Source organism: Eubalaena glacialis, chromosome 4, assembly GCF_028564815.1.
Source record: "Eubalaena glacialis isolate mEubGla1 chromosome 4, mEubGla1.1.hap2.+ XY, whole genome shotgun sequence".
NCBI classification, from domain to species: Eukaryota; Metazoa; Chordata; class Mammalia; order Artiodactyla; family Balaenidae; genus Eubalaena; species Eubalaena glacialis.
In genome coordinates this window covers 159,896,345-159,911,416 of record NC_083719.1, presented here as the reverse complement: position 1 = coordinate 159,911,416, position 15,072 = coordinate 159,896,345, and positions in this window count along the sequence as shown.

The following is a 15,072-nucleotide window of genomic DNA, read 5'->3' as shown; positions in this document are numbered from 1 at the left end:
CATGCCGGTCCTCGGTCTTCGTGCAGGGAATAGGGTGCCCACGAGAGTTACTAGGTGTCTTCATAAGCGTACTAACGTTCAAAGAAAGCAGAACTGCAACTCATGTCTCCAGGAAACTGCTCCACGCTTCGGCTTCAGCAGGGCTCTTCAAGGCTTTACCTTGAGGAAACGACTCACGTCAAGTTTCCTTTGAGCTCTAGAGCGTCTCAGTTGGAGCTCCCACCCAGGCTACGAAAGCACCCTGTTGATTTAGAGAAAACTCGTTCCCTTCCCACAGCCCTGCCTACAGTGACTAGAGACCCGTCCAAAACACTGGTATTTAGGTAGCTTCAAGGCAGCATGAATGGAGCTTTCAAAATGGGAAAGCAAGCCTTGTGCCATCAGGTCTCCGTTTCCAGGGAACACGCAGCCTACCCCCTTGTGATGTCTACCAAGTAAATATTCCCTCAAACTACACAATGGTCCCTTCCCTGAAGAATGTTTTCTTGGCACGGAGTTCTGCATGTAGCGAACTGCCTCTCCCAAGGAACGCTTTGGTAACGCTATCGGGGCTTAGGCTCTTCTAAAACCCTGCAGTGTAAGAGGAAGAACTGTGCTTTGGTTACAGCAGGAACGCAAGCCAACTTTCTCCTGTAAGTATGGGGTCTTAAGGTATGACTTTGTAGAAGGAATGTGAAAGAGTATTGGTTTCTCAGTGCCGCTCAGCCTAGGGCACTGAGAGAGATATGCATGACATGTAGACGTGAGACAACAGATTGCCTGGAGCTGTTGGAGTGCTGAGGAAATCTAGCTCTTCCAAGGAGGCGTGTAGTGTGTTGCCTTACACTTAGCATATTGAGAGTGACTGGGAAAGGTTTCCGGGCCTGGATGTTTCTTAGCAACCCAGTGGAGCCTGCCGGTACTCGGTGTTCTTGCACGGAATAGGGTGCCCAGGCGAGATCCTAGGTGTCTTGAAAAGCGTAGTAACGTTAAAAGAAAGGAGAACTGCAACTCATGTCTCAAGGAAACTTCTCCACGTGCCGCTTCAGCAGGGCTCTTCAAGGCTTTACCTTGAGGAAAGGACTCACGTCAAGTTTCCTTGTAGCTCTAGAGCGTCTCAGGAGGAGCTCCCACCCAGGCTATGAAAGCACCCTGTTGATTTCGAGAAAACTCGTTCCCTTCCCAGAGCCCTGCCTACAGTGACTAGAAACTCGTCCAAAACACTGGTATTTAGGTAGGTTCAAGGCGGCATGAATGGAGCTTTCAAAATGGGAAAGCAAGCCTTGTGCCATCAGGTCCCCGTTTCCAGTGAACACGCAGCCTACCTCCTTGTGATTTCTACCAAGTTAATATACACTCTAGAGACACACTGGTCCCTTCCCTGAATAACGTGTTCTTGGCATGGAGTTCTGCATGTAGCGAACTGCCTCTCCCAAGGAATGCTCTAGGTACGCTATAGGGGCTTAGCCTCTTCTAAAACCCTGCAGTGTAAGAGGAAGAACTGTGCTTTGGTTACAGCAGGAACGCAAGCCAACTTTCTCCTGTAAGTATGGGGTCTTAAGGTATGACTTTGTAGAAGGAATGTGAAAGAGTATTGGTTTCTCAGTGCGGCTCAGCCTAGGGCATTGAGGCAGATATGCATGACATGTAGACGTGAGACAACAGATTGCCTGGAGCTGTTGGAGTGCTGAGGAAATCTAGCTCTCCCAAGGAGGCGTGCAGTGTGTTGCCCTACCCTTAGCATATTGAGAGTGACTGGGAAAGGTTTCCGGGCCTGGATGTTTCTGAGCTTCCCAGTCGAGCATGCCGGTCCTCGGTCTTCGTGCAGGGAATAGGGTGCCCACGAGAGTTACTAGGTGTCTTCATAAGCGTACTAACGTTCAAAGAAAGCAGAACTGCAACTCATGTCTCCAGGAAACTGCTCCACGCTTCGGCTTCAGCAGGGCTCTTCAAGGCTTTACCTTGAGGAAACGACTCACGTCAAGTTTCCTTTGAGCTCTAGAGCGTCTCAGTTGGAGCTCCCACCCAGGCTACGAAAGCACCCTGTTGATTTAGAGAAAACTCGTTCCCTTCCCACAGCCCTGCCTACAGTGACTAGAGACCCGTCCAAAACACTGGTATTTAGGTAGCTTCAAGGCAGCATGAATGGAGCTTTCAAAATGGGAAAGCAAGCCTTGTGCCATCAGGTCTCCGTTTCCAGGGAACACGCAGCCTACCCCCTTGTGATGTCTACCAAGTAAATATTCCCTCAAACTACACAATGGTCCCTTCCCTGAAGAATGTTTTCTTGGCACGGAGTTCTGCATGTAGCGAACTGCCTCTCCCAAGGAACGCTTTGGTAACGCTATCGGGGCTTAGGCTCTTCTAAAACCCTGCAGTGTAAGAGGAAGAACTGTGCTTTGGTTACAGCAGGAACGCAAGCCAACTTTCTCCTGTAAGTATGGGGTCTTAAGGTATGACTTTGTAGAAGGAATGTGAAAGAGTATTGGTTTCTCAGTGCCGCTCAGCCTAGGGCACTGAGAGAGATATGCATGACATGTAGACGTGAGACAACAGATTGCCTGGAGCTGTTGGAGTGCTGAGGAAATCTAGCTCTTCCAAGGAGGCGTGTAGTGTGTTGCCTTACACTTAGCATATTGAGAGTGACTGGGAAAGGTTTCCGGGCCTGGATGTTTCTTAGCAACCCAGTGGAGCCTGCCGGTACTCGGTGTTCTTGCACGGAATAGGGTGCCCAGGCGAGATCCTAGGTGTCTTGAAAAGCGTAGTAACGTTAAAAGAAAGGAGAACTGCAACTCATGTCTCAAGGAAACTTCTCCACGTGCCGCTTCAGCAGGGCTCTTCAAGGCTTTACCTTGAGGAAAGGACTCACGTCAAGTTTCCTTGTAGCTCTAGAGCGTCTCAGGAGGAGCTCCCACCCAGGCTATGAAAGCACCCTGTTGATTTCGAGAAAACTCGTTCCCTTCCCAGAGCCCTGCCTACAGTGACTAGAAACTCGTCCAAAACACTGGTATTTAGGTAGGTTCAAGGCGGCATGAATGGAGCTTTCAAAATGGGAAAGCAAGCCTTGTGCCATCAGGTCCCCGTTTCCAGTGAACACGCAGCCTACCTCCTTGTGATTTCTACCAAGTTAATATACACTCTAGAGACACACTGGTCCCTTCCCTGAATAACGTGTTCTTGGCATGGAGTTCTGCATGTAGCGAACTGCCTCTCCCAAGGAATGCTCTAGGTACGCTATAGGGGCTTAGCCTCTTCTAAAACCCTGCAGTGTAAGAGGAAGAACTGTGCTTTGGTTACAGCAGGAACGCAAGCCAACTTTCTCCTGTAAGTATGGGGTCTTAAGGTATGACTTTGTAGAAGGAATGTGAAAGAGTATTGGTTTCTCAGTGCGGCTCAGCCTAGGGCATTGAGGCAGATATGCATGACATGTAGACGTAAGACAACAGATTGCCTGGAGCTGTTGGAGTGCTGAGGAAATCTAGCTCTCCCAAGGAGGCGTGCAGTGTGTTGCCCTACCCTTAGCATATTGAGAGTGACTGGGAAAGGTTTCCGGGCCTGGATGTTTCTGAGCTTCCCAGTCGAGCATGCCGGTCCTCGGTCTTCGTGCAGGGAATAGGGTGCCCACGAGAGTTACTAGGTGTCTTCATAAGCGTACTAACGTTCAAAGAAAGCAGAACTGCAACTCATGTCTCCAGGAAACTGCTCCACGCTTCGGCTTCAGCAGGGCTCTTCAAGGCTTTACCTTGAGGAAACGACTCACGTCAAGTTTCCTTTGAGCTCTAGAGCGTCTCAGTTGGAGCTCCCACCCAGGCTACGAAAGCACCCTGTTGATTTAGAGAAAACTCGTTCCCTTCCCACAGCCCTGCCTACAGTGACTAGAGACCCGTCCAAAACACTGGTATTTAGGTAGCTTCAAGGCAGCATGAATGGAGCTTTCAAAATGGGAAAGCAAGCCTTGTGCCATCAGGTCTCCGTTTCCAGGGAACACGCAGCCTACCCCCTTGTGATGTCTACCAAGTAAATATTCCCTCAAACTACACAATGGTCCCTTCCCTGAAGAATGTTTTCTTGGCACGGAGTTCTGCATGTAGCGAACTGCCTCTCCCAAGGAACGCTTTGGTAACGCTATCGGGGCTTAGGCTCTTCTAAAACCCTGCAGTGTAAGAGGAAGAACTGTGCTTTGGTTACAGCAGGAACGCAAGCCAACTTTCTCCTGTAAGTATGGGGTCTTAAGGTATGACTTTGTAGAAGGAATGTGAAAGAGTATTGGTTTCTCAGTGCCGCTCAGCCTAGGGCACTGAGAGAGATATGCATGACATGTAGACGTGAGACAACAGATTGCCTGGAGCTGTTGGAGTGCTGAGGAAATCTAGCTCTTCCAAGGAGGCGTGTAGTGTGTTGCCTTACACTTAGCATATTGAGAGTGACTGGGAAAGGTTTCCGGGCCTGGATGTTTCTTAGCAACCCAGTGGAGCCTGCCGGTACTCGGTGTTCTTGCACGGAATAGGGTGCCCAGGCGAGATCCTAGGTGTCTTGAAAAGCGTAGTAACGTTAAAAGAAAGGAGAACTGCAACTCATGTCTCAAGGAAACTTCTCCACGTGCCGCTTCAGCAGGGCTCTTCAAGGCTTTACCTTGAGGAAAGGACTCACGTCAAGTTTCCTTGTAGCTCTAGAGCGTCTCAGGAGGAGCTCCCACCCAGGCTATGAAAGCACTCTGTTGATTTCGAGAAAACTCGTTCCCTTCCCAGAGCCCTGCCTACAGTGACTAGAAACTCGTCCAAAACACTGGTATTTAGGTAGGTTCAAGGCGGCATGAATGGAGCTTTCAAAATGGGAAAGCAAGCCTTGTGCCATCAGGTCCCCGTTTCCAGTGAACACGCAGCCTACCTCCTTGTGATTTCTACCAAGTTAATATACACTCTAGAGACACACTGGTCCCTTCCCTGAATAACGTGTTCTTGGCATGGAGTTCTGCATGTAGCGAACTGCCTCTCCCAAGGAATGCTCTAGGTACGCTATAGGGGCTTAGCCTCTTCTAAAACCCTGCAGTGTAAGAGGAAGAACTGTGCTTTGGTTACAGCAGGAACGCAAGCCAACTTTCTCCTGTAAGTATGGGGTCTTAAGGTATGACTTTGTAGAAGGAATGTGAAAGAGTATTGGTTTCTCAGTGCGGCTCAGCCTAGGGCATTGAGGCAGATATGCATGACATGTAGACGTAAGACAACAGATTGCCTGGAGCTGTTGGAGTGCTGAGGAAATCTAGCTCTCCCAAGGAGGCGTGCAGTGTGTTGCCCTACCCTTAGCATATTGAGAGTGACTGGGAAAGGTTTCCGGGCCTGGATGTTTCTGAGCTTCCCAGTCGAGCATGCCGGTCCTCGGTCTTCGTGCAGGGAATAGGGTGCCCACGAGAGTTACTAGGTGTCTTCATAAGCGTACTAACGTTCAAAGAAAGCAGAACTGCAACTCATGTCTCCAGGAAACTGCTCCACGCTTCGGCTTCAGCAGGGCTCTTCAAGGCTTTACCTTGAGGAAACGACTCACGTCAAGTTTCCTTTGAGCTCTAGAGCGTCTCAGTTGGAGCTCCCACCCAGGCTACGAAAGCACCCTGTTGATTTAGAGAAAACTCGTTCCCTTCCCACAGCCCTGCCTACAGTGACTAGAGACCCGTCCAAAACACTGGTATTTAGGTAGCTTCAAGGCAGCATGAATGGAGCTTTCAAAATGGGAAAGCAAGCCTTGTGCCATCAGGTCTCCGTTTCCAGGGAACACGCAGCCTACCCCCTTGTGATGTCTACCAAGTAAATATTCCCTCAAACTACACAATGGTCCCTTCCCTGAAGAATGTTTTCTTGGCACGGAGTTCTGCATGTAGCGAACTGCCTCTCCCAAGGAACGCTTTGGTAACGCTATCGGGGCTTAGGCTCTTCTAAAACCCTGCAGTGTAAGAGGAAGAACTGTGCTTTGGTTACAGCAGGAACGCAAGCCAACTTTCTCCTCTAAGTATGGGGTCTTAAGGTATGACTTTGTAGAAGGAATGTGAAAGAGTATTGGTTTCTCAGTGCCGCTCAGCCTAGGGCACTGAGAGAGATATGCATGACATGTAGACGTGAGACAACAGATTGCCTGGAGCTGTTGGAGTGCTGAGGAAATGTAGCTCGCCCAAGGAAGAGTGCAGTGTGTTGCCCTACACTTAGCATACACAGAGTGACTGGGAAAGGTATCCGGGCCTGGATGTTTCTTAGCAACCCAGTGGAGCCTGCCGGTACTCGGTGTTCTTGCACGGAATAGGGTGCCCAGGCGAGATCCTAGGTGTCTTGAAAAGCGTACTAATGTTAAAAGAAAGGAGAACTGCAACTCATGTCTCAAGGAAACTTCTCCACGTTCCGCTTCAGCAGGGCTTTTCAAGGCTTTACCTTGAGGAAAGGACTCACGTCAAGTTTCCTTGAGGCTCTAGAGCGTCTCAGGAGGAGCTCCCACCCAGGCTATGAAAGCACCCTGTTGATTTCGAGAAAACTCGTTCCCTTCCCAGAGCCCTGCCTACAGTGACTAGAAACTCGTCCAAAACTCTGGTATTTAGGTAGGTTCAAGGCGGCATGAATGGAGCTTTCAAAATGGGAAAGCAAGCCTTGTGCCATCCGGTCTCCGTTTCCAGTGAGCACGCAGCCTACCCCCTTGTGATGTCTACCAAGTAAATATTCCCTCGAACTACACAATGGTCCCTTCCCTGAAGAATGTTTTCTTGGCACGGAGTTCTGCATGTAGCGAACTGCCTCTCCCAAGGAACGCTTTGGTAACGCTTTCGGTGCTTAGGCTCATCTAAAACCCTGCAGTGTAAGAGGAAGAACTGTGCTTTGGTTACAGGAGGAATGCAAGCCAACTTTCTCCTGTAAGTATGGGGTCTTAAGGTATGACTTTGTAGAAGGAATGTGAAAGAGTATTGGTTACTCAGTGCCGCTCAGCCTAGGGCATTGAGGCAGATATGCATGACATGTAGACGTGAGACAACAGATTGCCTGGAGCTGTTGGAGTGCTGAGGAAATCTAGCTCTCCCAAGGAGGCGTGCAGTGTGTTGCCCTACCCTTAGCATATTGAGAGTGACTGGGAAAGGTTTCTGGGCCTGGATGTTTCTGAGCTTCCCAGTCGAGCATGCCGGTCCTCGGTGTTCTTGCAGGGAATAGGGTGCCCACGAGAGTTACTAGGTGTCTTCATAAGCGTACTAACGTTCAAAGAAAGCAGAACTGCAACTCATGTCTCCAGGAAACTGCTCCACGCTTCGGCTTCAGCAGGGCTCTTCAAGGCTTTACCTTGAGGAAACGACTCACGTCAAGTTTCCTTTGAGCTCTAGAGCTTCTAGGTGGAGCTCCCACCCAGGCTACGAAAGCACCCTGTTGATTTAGAGAAAACTCGTTCCCTTCCCAGAGCCCTGCCTACAGTGACTAGAGACCCGTCCAAAACACTGGTATTTAGGTAGCTTCAAGGCAGCATGAATGGAGCTTTCAAAATGGGAAAGCAAGCCTTGTGCCATCAGGTCTCCGTTTCCAGGGAACACGCAGCCTACCCCCTTGTGATGTCTACCAAGTAAATATTCCCTCAAACTACACAATGGTCCCTTCCCTGAAGAATGTTTTCTTGGCACGGAGTTCTGCATGTAGCGAACTGCCTCTCCCAAGGAACGCTTTGGTAACGCTATCGGGGCTTAGGCTCTTCTAAAACCCTGCAGTGTAAGAGGAAGAACTGTGCTTTGGTTACAGCAGGAACGCAAGCCAACTTTCTCCTGTAAGTATGGGGTCTTAAGGTATGACTTTGTAGAAGGAATGTGAAAGAGTATTGGTTTCTCAGTGCCGCTCAGCCTAGGGCACTGAGAGAGATATGCATGACATGTAGACGTGAGACAACAGATTGCCTGGAGCTGTTGGAGTGCTGAGGAAATCTAGCTCTTCCAAGGAGGCGTGTAGTGTGTTGCCTTACACTTAGCATATTGAGAGTGACTGGGAAAGGTTTCCGGGCCTGGATGTTTCTTAGCAACCCAGTGGAGCCTGCCGGTACTCGGTGTTCTTGCACGGAATAGGGTGCCCAGGCGAGATCCTAGGTGTCTTGAAAAGCGTAGTAACGTTAAAAGAAAGGAGAACTGCAACTCATGTCTCAAGGAAACTTCTCCACGTGCCGCTTCAGCAGGGCTCTTCAAGGCTTTACCTTGAGGAAAGGACTCACGTCAAGTTTCCTTGTAGCTCTAGAGCGTCTCAGGAGGAGCTCCCACCCAGGCTATGAAAGCACCCTGTTGATTTCGAGAAAACTCGTTCCCTTCCCAGAGCCCTGCCTACAGTGACTAGAAACTCGTCCAAAACACTGGTATTTAGGTAGGTTCAAGGCGGCATGAATGGAGCTTTCAAAATGGGAAAGCAAGCCTTGTGCCATCAGGTCCCCGTTTACAGTGAACACGCAGCCTACCTCCTTGTGATTTCTACCAAGTTAATATACACTCTAGAGACACACTGGTCCCTTCCCTGAATAACGTGTTCTTGGCACGGAGTTCTGCATGTAGCGAACTGCCTCTCCCAAGGAATGCCCTAGGTACGCTATAGGGGCTTAGCCTCTTCTAAAACCCTGCAGTGTAAGAGGAAGAACTGTGCTTTGGTTACAGCAGGAACGCAAGCCAACTTTCTCCTGTAAGTATGGGGTCTTAAGGTATGACTTTGTAGAAGGAATGTGAAAGAGTATTGGTTTCTCAGTGCGGCTCAGCCTAGGGCATTGAGGCAGATATGCATGACATGTAGACGTAAGACAACAGATTGCCTGGAGCTGTTGGAGTGCTGAGGAAATCTAGCTCTCCCAAGGAGGCGTGCAGTGTGTTGCCCTACCCTTAGCATATTGAGAGTGACTGGGAAAGGTTTCCGGGCCTGGATGTTTCTGAGCTTCCCAGTCGAGCATGCCGGTCCTCGGTCTTCGTGCAGGGAATAGGGTGCCCACGAGAGTTACTAGGTGTCTTCATAAGCGTACTAACGTTCAAAGAAAGCAGAACTGCAACTCATGTCTCCAGGAAACTGCTCCACGCTTCGGCTTCAGCAGGGCTCTTCAAGGCTTTACCTTGAGGAAACGACTCACGTCAAGTTTCCTTTGAGCTCTAGAGCGTCTCAGTTGGAGCTCCCACCCAGGCTACGAAAGCACCCTGTTGATTTAGAGAAAACTCGTTCCCTTCCCACAGCCCTGCCTACAGTGACTAGAGACCCGTCCAAAACACTGGTATTTAGGTAGCTTCAAGGCAGCATGAATGGAGCTTTCAAAATGGGAAAGCAAGCCTTGTGCCATCAGGTCTCCGTTTCCAGGGAACACGCAGCCTACCCCCTTGTGATGTCTACCAAGTAAATATTCCCTCAAACTACACAATGGTCCCTTCCCTGAAGAATGTTTTCTTGGCACGGAGTTCTGCATGTAGCGAACTGCCTCTCCCAAGGAACGCTTTGGTAACGCTATCGGGGCTTAGGCTCTTCTAAAACCCTGCAGTGTAAGAGGAAGAACTGTGCTTTGGTTACAGCAGGAACGCAAGCCAACTTTCTCCTGTAAGTATGGGGTCTTAAGGTATGACTTTGTAGAAGGAATGTGAAAGAGTATTGGTTTCTCAGTGCCGCTCAGCCTAGGGCACTGAGAGAGATATGCATGACATGTAGACGTGAGACAACAGATTGCCTGGAGCTGTTGGAGTGCTGAGGAAATGTAGCTCGCCCAAGGAAGAGTGCAGTGTGTTGCCCTACACTTAGCATACACAGAGTGACTGGGAAAGGTATCCGGGCCTGGATGTTTCTTAGCAACCCAGTGGAGCCTGCCGGTACTCGGTGTTCTTGCACGGAATAGGGTGCCCAGGCGAGATCCTAGGTGTCTTGAAAAGCGTACTAATGTTAAAAGAAAGGAGAACTGCAACTCATGTCTCAAGGAAACTTCTCCACGTTCCGCTTCAGCAGGGCTTTTCAAGGCTTTACCTTGAGGAAAGGACTCACGTCAAGTTTCCTTGAGGCTCTAGAGCGTCTCAGGAGGAGCTCCCACCCAGGCTATGAAAGCACCCTGTTGATTTCGAGAAAACTCGTTCCCTTCCCAGAGCCCTGCCTACATTGACTAGAAACTAGTCCAAAACTCTGGTATTTAGGTAGGTTCAAGGCGGCATGAATGGAGCTTTCAAAATGGGAAAGCAAGCCTTGTGCCATCCGGTCTCCGTTTCCAGTGAGCACGCAGCCTACCCCCTTGTGATGTCTACCAAGTAAATATTCCCTCGAACTACACAATGGTCCCTTCCCTGAAGAATGTTTTCTTGGCACGGAGTTCTGCATGTAGCGAACTGCCTCTCCCAAGGAACGCTTTGGTAACGCTATCGGGGCTTAGGCTCTTCTAAAACCCTGCAGTGTAAGAGGAAGAACTGTGCTTTGGTTACAGCAGGAACGCAAGCCAACTTTCTCCTGTAAGTATGGGGTCTTAAGGTATGACTTTGTAGAAGGAATGTGAAAGAGTATTGGTTTCTCAGTGCCGCTCAGCCTAGGGCACTGAGAGAGATATGCATGACATGTAGACGTGAGACAACAGATTGCCTGGAGCTGTTGGAGTGCTGAGGAAATCTAGCTCTTCCAAGGAGGCGTGTAGTGTGTTGCCTTACACTTAGCATATTGAGAGTGACTGGGAAAGGTTTCCGGGCCTGGATGTTTCTTAGCAACCCAGTGGAGCCTGCCGGTACTCGGTGTTCTTGCACGGAATAGGGTGCCCAGGCGAGATCCTAGGTGTCTTGAAAAGCGTAGTAACGTTAAAAGAAAGGAGAACTGCAACTCATGTCTCAAGGAAACTTCTCCACGTGCCGCTTCAGCAGGGCTCTTCAAGGCTTTACCTTGAGGAAAGGACTCACGTCAAGTTTCCTTGTAGCTCTAGAGCGTCTCAGGAGGAGCTCCCACCCAGGCTATGAAAGCACCCTGTTGATTTCGAGAAAACTCGTTCCCTTCCCAGAGCCCTGCCTACAGTGACTAGAAACTCGTCCAAAACACTGGTATTTAGGTAGGTTCAAGGCGGCATGAATGGAGCTTTCAAAATGGGAAAGCAAGCCTTGTGCCATCAGGTCCCCGTTTACAGTGAACACGCAGCCTACCTCCTTGTGATTTCTACCAAGTTAATATACACTCTAGAGACACACTGGTCCCTTCCCTGAATAACGTGTTCTTGGCACGGAGTTCTGCATGTAGCGAACTGCCTCTCCCAAGGTATGCTCTAGGTACGCTATAGGGGCTTAGCCTCTTCTAAAACCCTGCAGTGTAAGAGGAAGAACTGTGCTTTGGTTACAGCAGGAACGCAAGCCAACTTTCTCCTGTAAGTATGGGGTCTTAAGGTATGACTTTGTAGAAGGAATGTGAAAGAGTATTGGTTTCTCAGTGCCGCTCAGCCTAGGGCATTGAGGCAGATATGCATGACATGTAGACGTAAGACAACAGATTGCCTGGAGCTGTTGGAGTGCTGAGGAAATCTAGCTCTCCCAAGGAGGCGTGCAGTGTGTTGCCCTACCCTTAGCATATTGAGAGTGACTGGGAAAGGTTTCCGGGCCTGGATGTTTCTGAGCTTCCCAGTCGAGCATGCCGGTCCTCGGTCTTCGTGCAGGGAATAGGGTGCCCACGAGAGTTACTAGGTGTCTTCATAAGCGTACTAACGTTCAAAGAAAGCAGAACTGCAACTCATGTCTCCAGGAAACTGCTCCACGCTTCGGCTTCAGCAGGGCTCTTCAAGGCTTTACCTTGAGGAAACGACTCACGTCAAGTTTCCTTTGAGCTCTAGAGCGTCTCAGTTGGAGCTCCCACCCAGGCTACGAAAGCACCCTGTTGATTTAGAGAAAACTCGTTCCCTTCCCACAGCCCTGCCTACAGTGACTAGAGACCCGTCCAAAACACTGGTATTTAGGTAGCTTCAAGGCAGCATGAATGGAGCTTTCAAAATGGGAAAGCAAGCCTTGTGCCATCAGGTCTCCGTTTCCAGGGAACACGCAGCCTACCCCCTTGTGATGTCTACCAAGTAAATATTCCCTCAAACTACACAATGGTCCCTTCCCTGAAGAATGTTTTCTTGGCACGGAGTTCTGCATGTAGCGAACTGCCTCTCCCAAGGAACGCTTTGGTAACGCTATCGGGGCTTAGGCTCTTCTAAAACCCTGCAGTGTAAGAGGAAGAACTGTGCTTTGGTTACAGCAGGAACGCAAGCCAACTTTCTCCTCTAAGTATGGGGTCTTAAGGTATGACTTTGTAGAAGGAATGTGAAAGAGTATTGGTTTCTCAGTGCCGCTCAGCCTAGGGCACTGAGAGAGATATGCATGACATGTAGACGTGAGACAACAGATTGCCTGGAGCTGTTGGAGTGCTGAGGAAATCTAGCTCTTCCAAGGAGGCGTGTAGTGTGTTGCCTTACACTTAGCATATTGAGAGTGACTGGGAAAGGTTTCCGGGCCTGGATGTTTCTTAGCAACCCAGTGGAGCCTGCCGGTACTCGGTGTTCTTGCACGGAATAGGGTGCCCAGGCGAGATCCTAGGTGTCTTGAAAAGCGTAGTAACGTTAAAAGAAAGGAGAACTGCAACTCATGTCTCAAGGAAACTTCTCCACGTGCCGCTTCAGCAGGGCTCTTCAAGGCTTTACCTTGAGGAAAGGACTCACGTCAAGTTTCCTTGTAGCTCTAGAGCGTCTCAGGAGGAGCTCCCACCCAGGCTATGAAAGCACCCTGTTGATTTCGAGAAAACTCGTTCCCTTCCCAGAGCCCTGCCTACAGTGACTAGAAACTCGTCCAAAACACTGGTATTTAGGTAGGTTCAAGGCGGCATGAATGGAGCTTTCAAAATGGGAAAGCAAGCCTTGTGCCATCAGGTCCCCGTTTACAGTGAACACGCAGCCTACCTCCTTGTGATTTCTACCAAGTTAATATACACTCTAGAGACACACTGGTCCCTTCCCTGAATAACGTGTTCTTGGCACGGAGTTCTGCATGTAGCGAACTGCCTCTCCCAAGGAATGCCCTAGGTACGCTATAGGGGCTTAGCCTCTTCTAAAACCCTGCAGTGTAAGAGGAAGAACTGTGCTTTGGTTACAGCAGGAACGCAAGCCAACTTTCTCCTGTAAGTATGGGGTCTTAAGGTATGACTTTGTAGAAGGAATGTGAAAGAGTATTGGTTTCTCAGTGCGGCTCAGCCTAGGGCATTGAGGCAGATATGCATGACATGTAGACGTAAGACAACAGATTGCCTGGAGCTGTTGGAGTGCTGAGGAAATCTAGCTCTCCCAAGGAGGCGTGCAGTGTGTTGCCCTACCCTTAGCATATTGAGAGTGACTGGGAAAGGTTTCCGGGCCTGGATGTTTCTGAGCTTCCCAGTCGAGCATGCCGGTCCTCGGTCTTCGTGCAGGGAATAGGGTGCCCACGAGAGTTACTAGGTGTCTTCATAAGCGTACTAACGTTCAAAGAAAGCAGAACTGCAACTCATGTCTCCAGGAAACTGCTCCACGCTTCGGCTTCAGCAGGGCTCTTCAAGGCTTTACCTTGAGGAAACGACTCACGTCAAGTTTCCTTTGAGCTCTAGAGCGTCTCAGTTGGAGCTCCCACCCAGGCTACGAAAGCACCCTGTTGATTTAGAGAAAACTCGTTCCCTTCCCACAGCCCTGCCTACAGTGACTAGAGACCCGTCCAAAACACTGGTATTTAGGTAGCTTCAAGGCAGCATGAATGGAGCTTTCAAAATGGGAAAGCAAGCCTTGTGCCATCAGGTCTCCGTTTCCAGGGAACACGCAGCCTACCCCCTTGTGATGTCTACCAAGTAAATATTCCCTCAAACTACACAATGGTCCCTTCCCTGAAGAATGTTTTCTTGGCACGGAGTTCTGCATGTAGCGAACTGCCTCTCCCAAGGAACGCTTTGGTAACGCTATCGGGGCTTAGGCTCTTCTAAAACCCTGCAGTGTAAGAGGAAGAACTGTGCTTTGGTTACAGCAGGAACGCAAGCCAACTTTCTCCTGTAAGTATGGGGTCTTAAGGTATGACTTTGTAGAAGGAATGTGAAAGAGTATTGGTTTCTCAGTGCCGCTCAGCCTAGGGCACTGAGAGAGATATGCATGACATGTAGACGTGAGACAACAGATTGCCTGGAGCTGTTGGAGTGCTGAGGAAATCTAGCTCTTCCAAGGAGGCGTGTAGTGTGTTGCCTTACACTTAGCATATTGAGAGTGACTGGGAAAGGTTTCCGGGCCTGGATGTTTCTTAGCAACCCAGTGGAGCCTGCCGGTACTCGGTGTTCTTGCACGGAATAGGGTGCCCAGGCGAGATCCTAGGTGTCTTGAAAAGCGTAGTAACGTTAAAAGAAAGGAGAACTGCAACTCATGTCTCAAGGAAACTTCTCCACGTGCCGCTTCAGCAGGGCTCTTCAAGGCTTTACCTTGAGGAAAGGACTCACGTCAAGTTTCCTTGTAGCTCTAGAGCGTCTCAGGAGGAGCTCCCACCCAGGCTATGAAAGCACCCTGTTGATTTCGAGAAAACTCGTTCCCTTCCCAGAGCCCTGCCTACAGTGACTAGAAACTCGTCCAAAACACTGGTATTTAGGTAGGTTCAAGGCGGCATGAATGGAGCTTTCAAAATGGGAAAGCAAGCCTTGTGCCATCAGGTCCCCGTTTCCAGTGAACACGCAGCCTACCTCCTTGTGATTTCTACCAAGTTAATATACACTCTAGAGACACACTGGTCCCTTCCCTGAATAACGTGTTCTTGGCACGGAGTTCTGCATGTAGCGAACTGCCTCTCCCAAGGAATGCCCTAGGTACGCTATAGGGGCTTAGCCTCTTCTAAAACCCTGCAGTGTAAGAGGAAGAACTGTGCTTTGGTTACAGCAGGAACGCAAGCCAACTTTCTCCTGTAAGTATGGGGTCTTAAGGTATGACTTTGTAGAAGGAATGTGAAAGAGTATTGGTTTCTCAGTGCGGCTCAGCCTAGGGCATTGAGGCAGATATGCATGACATGTAGACGTAAGACAACAGATTGCCTGGAGCTGTTGGAGTGCTGAGGAAATCTAGCTCTCCCAAGGAGGCGTGCAGTGTGTTGCCCTACCC